The 4,916-nt window shown below is 43.3% G+C and overlaps 1 long non-coding RNA gene across 1 annotated transcript; it reads right to left on the bottom strand.

Annotated features, from left to right (window-relative positions):
- Positions 1 to 2,632: 2,632 nt before the first annotated feature.
- On the bottom strand, positions 2,633 to 3,518 carry LOC116375213 (uncharacterized). Its single transcript, XR_004210942.1, has 2 exons — positions 3,378 to 3,518; positions 2,633 to 2,836 (listed from the first exon to the last, which is right to left on the bottom strand). It is a non-coding gene; the product is annotated as an uncharacterized LOC116375213 (long non-coding RNA).
- Positions 3,519 to 4,916: the final 1,398 nt, after the last annotated feature.

Below are 4,916 nucleotides of genomic sequence, written 5' to 3'. Positions count from 1 at the left end.
CTATTTCTGATCAATTTAATGTTACTTTAATGGACAAAAAAATAGATTTTCTTTCATAAACAAGGACATTTCTCTGTGACCCCAAACTTTTGAATGGTAGTTTAAATGGGGAAGAAATATTATTAAAGCTCACACACACACACACACACACACACACACACACACACACACACACACACACACACACACACACACACACACACACACACACACACACACACACACACACACACACACACACACACACACACACACACACACACACACACACACACACACACAGGATGAGCATGTCCCCTTGGGAAGCCAGCACCTGTGGTAGGATTACACCAGGCCAAATTGAGTTAAAGACCCTTGCAATGGGTTGTGTTGAAACAGGGCTTACCAGAACTCCCATGAGAACCTAGCAACTCTACATAACACCACCTGAACTCTCATGAGAACTAAGCACCTCTACATAACAATACTAGATAAGAGCTGTAGAGGGGAGTAAGAGAGAACCACTTCATGCCTAAGCCTCATCACTTCCTCCCTGACAACGATCCCCCATCGCTTATCGACTGTGTCAGGGGCACTATGCACAACAAATCTATTTTGTGGGAACATGGAGCAGAATGCCAGAATTCCAAGAGCTGTGATAAATGTGGCCACTTCGGTTACTGAGTATTATGGGGTTTTTGGAGGAGAAACCGTCACCAAGAACCACATCAAAGACGGCAAGTCCTTGCAAGAAGTAGATTGACAGTCTGCTGTGAGTTTTATCTACTCTTGTTGACATGATCCCAAGTAGTGGTAGTGTGTTAATTTAATTTCAGGCTGATCTCATGAGTTCATGCAGGCTGTTAAAGTATTGTTTGTTATGGGAGGCACTACCCTCCTCATACTGTGTAATTCGCTGTTGGATACACTGAGGTATCCCATTCCATGACTAACACATAGGAAACTAACACACACACAAGTGCACACAATGTTGGCATCATCACCTCTCTCCCTTCTCACTGTCAAAGCCAGGCTCCCTACCATTATACATGCTATATCAGTCTGTCAAAACTCTATGGATGGACAGGGAAATATGTCAACCCTCCCTTCCACCTCCCTACTAAAACTGGGTGGGCCACATTTCTAAAATCCTACCTCCCTATCAGCCCCTGGGGAGTAGGGATTCTAGATCTAGTGTTCTGTGGGCTGCCCACTTAACATGGCATGGACCCTAACCAGAGTTACAGGATTTGTACATTGCCATGGTCACTAGGTGGCATCATTATCTGGGCAATAGCCTCACACTGTGCATGGCTCTATAGCTCATAAATCAGAACATCTGAACCTAACATCTGGAGTCTTTGACTGCGTCTCTAAATCCCTCCCCCCATCCTCTTCTCTACCGCCGCCATGTGTGACAATGAGTAATACAAATATTTTATTTTAAAATCGCTTTTATCTATTACTCCCCTTTTTTTCGGGCTCACAACATGAACATATTCTTTCAATGGAGTTTCAAAAGGAGGAATTTGGTCCATATGTGCCGTGCTGAGGGGCTGCCAGTGGAATGTTTTCCATGGTGGGGCCGGAGCGTGGGTCTGATGCATGGGATACGGGCGCTGGATTACTTCCTCCTCATAATAATAGGGGGGCAAGTAACACCACAAGGCTGCTGGAGGAATGAAGGTTGAGGATATACTCCACTGAGCCTGTAAAGGTTTTAACGGCACGGCGGGTTGGGTACCCAGATTGGGTATTTATCCTTCATCACTAGACAAGGCATTGGTTTAATGGCACGGCGGGATGCCAGATTGGGAGTTTATTCTTAAACAAAGACACAAGGCATTGGTTTAATGGCACGGCGGGATGCCAGATTGGGAATTTACCCTTCATCACTAGAGAAGGCATTGGTTTAATAGCACGACAGGTTGCCAAATTGGGTATTTTATCCTTCATCACTAGACAAGGCATTGGTTTAATGGCACGGCGGGATGCCAGATTGGGAGTTTACCCTTCATCACTAGAGAAGGCATTGGTTTAATAGCACGACAGGTTGCCAAATTGGGTATTTTATCCTTCATCACTAGAGAAGGCATTGGTTTAGTAGCCTACGTAGTCCCAGATCTGTTTGTGCATGGCGATGTTTGGGATGACAATGAACATAGGAGCAACACAGAGCAAACAGATCTGGGACCAGGCTATTGGTTTAATATATGAGCAACACATGGAGATGTTTACGCCATCGGTCCACTTTGCCAGAATGGAGTGATCTGAAGTGAGAATATGGGTGACATCTCAACAACAACAACAAAAAGTTATGCAGTTGATGAGAGTTAAAGGCAGCGGTGTTCATTCTCTTCAACTCAGCTGAGATCAATAACACTTCATATCACCTCACAGGAGTTTGGAATCCAAACAAGACTGGCTAGAAGACCGCAACTCAACCGTGACCGAGCAGCCAAGGTCTGACCCAAGGTCTTTAAACAGAAAGGCTTCCCCATAAGGACATTGATGAAAGGCGGATGTCGACCATCTTCTCTTCTTCCTCCTTGTAATTGTCAGGACATTGACTACTATGACACCTACGAGCAGCAGACCAGTCATTTAAGAGACTGTACAATGCTGCCACCTGGTGAGTAAAAACAAATCCAACCAATATCTTCTCTCTTTAATTTCAAGAATAGGGCCCTGACAGATAATGAAGCTGGAGAAGCGACGACTATAATGGAGATAGTCCAGGAGGATCTCACAGCTCTGAGGGGACAGAGGGGTCCTGTCTTTGGTACAGGTTCTTCTTAAGGAACTCCAGGATCCAGGATCCTCCTCCATTTGGACTCCCCTCCCCACAACATGATCACTGCAACACATCACAGTTTTACAGTAGGGTAAAAATATTCATGAAAAACAATCCCTTTCAAAGACTTATAATGTCATGTGTAATGTCTAGGGATACTATCGACTGGGTCCTTGATCTAGCCTTACAGTAAGTAAGAGCAGATGAGAGATGCTCTGTAAAATCCCTCACTTTTTACCCTGTTCTTGGTGTAAAGCCTAAGGAAGGTGCTAGAGCGGAAGTGAGGAGAGTAGAAAGGTTTGATCAGGTGACCAGCCCCAGGGTAGGACACAGTTGTCAGCGTTCCCTGCCCTCTCCAACATACTGTACTGTGCATAGAGGTCAGAGGTCAGGTGATATCTGGGATAGGCCTTTTAGCGTGCCAACTTATACTGTAATCAATGTAGGTCTATGTATGCATTATCAGGTAGTGGCAGGTAGCCTAGTGGTTAAGAGTGTTGGGCCATTAACTGAAAGGTTGCTGGTTTGAATCCCTGAGGTGACTAGGTGAAAAATATATCTTGAGCAAGGCGCTTAACACTAATTGCTCCTGTACAGTACTTACATCCTGGACAGATTCTGCGGTGGCACAGTTCTGGTCAGCTTCTCCAACGACCATCAGTAACGGACACTTTAACCTCCTGACCTATGGGGTCAAAAAAGAGGTCCACACACATGTCAGTTCCTCACTGTACAAATACATACAGTATAGTGTGCATACAATGCAGTTTTATTTATTTATTTATTTTATTTTACCTTTATTTAACCAGGTAGGCAAGTTGAGAACAAGTTCTCATTTACAATTGCGACCTGACCAAGATAAAGCAAAGCAGTTCGACAGATAAAACGACACAGAGTTACACATGGAGTAAAAACAAACATACAGTCAATAATCTGCAGTCTGAAAGATACCATCACCTCCACTTTAGGGTCACTTTCAGTGATAGGCTGGATCATGTCTCTTCGGATCAAATGGTTGCTCTCATCAAAGTACATCTTGTGCATATTTCTAGAGATTTGAGCAAAATACAACTATAATTTCAGTACATTCCAAATTTGGTCATTTACCATTGCTTTAGAATCGGTTAAAACACAAGGGACAATCTCAAAGGGAAAACATGACTGGCACTTATACACTCCATACATCTGGGTTGAATTATCAAAACATATGTTGGAAAATAGGGTTGTGTCTACAGAGCATCTGTAAAATAATTGTTTACTGTATTACAGAGAGAAAAGAAACAGTCAACTATGTAGGGAGAGCTAACTGAAAATAATTCAGAATTCATACTGGAGCAGAGGCATATCTTATGTAATTTGGTGTGTGTGTGTGAGTCCTGTTTCACTGCCAGACACTGGCCTCATGATCCACAGTAAGCCCATGGATTCTAAGCCCACATAAGAACCGCCGAAACGGATGTCCCCAGCAACTTCACACACGATACAGTACAATAACACAACTCAGTTGCTTTACTATAGCAATTTGTAAAGTTGATTAACAAGTCAAAATACTGTACTTTAAAAAAAATATCTTTGCATGAAGTATGACAAACATAAATAGTAACATCTGGCAAAACAACAAGTAGGAACACAAGCCCAAAAACATAGTTGTTCTTGCCTTTGTCCGTCCCCGTTTCATCACTGGCATAATGGCAGAACGCCTCCCACCCCCAGAGCGGTGAAAGGAACGAAGGGTAATCTTATTTTTGGGAGAAAAACATTCTTCACCAGGGCTTGGACTCACCCCTGCCATTATGTGTGACCACCAGGAGAGCTTGACATCCTCCCTGCAGACTAGAGCAGCTAAAATCCTCTACTTCCAAAATAAAAACAGGTTGGGACTGAGGCAAATCCCTCCCCACGTTTTTTGCAAATGTGAGTGAACATTCTATAGCCATATCCCTCATTTGTACATATTCACAACGAGGCCATATCAAAAGAGGACCATAGTGCTCTCCAAAAAGTCTTGTTGGTGTGTAAAACCTGTGAATCCAGATAAGCAAAAAATATATAATGGGTCTGCAGTCAAAAAGATTTGGCATAAATACATGTTTTTACTGCATCAGGATAGGTTGGATCATAACATGGCCAAACCATGGTACAG

The sequence above is a fragment of the Oncorhynchus kisutch genome, linkage group LG9 (genome assembly GCF_002021735.2).
Source record: "Oncorhynchus kisutch isolate 150728-3 linkage group LG9, Okis_V2, whole genome shotgun sequence".
In the NCBI taxonomy this organism is placed as follows: Eukaryota; Metazoa; Chordata; class Actinopteri; order Salmoniformes; family Salmonidae; genus Oncorhynchus; species Oncorhynchus kisutch.
The sequence above is the reverse complement of the archived record's forward strand: the minus strand, read 5'-3'. Positions and strand labels throughout refer to the sequence as shown.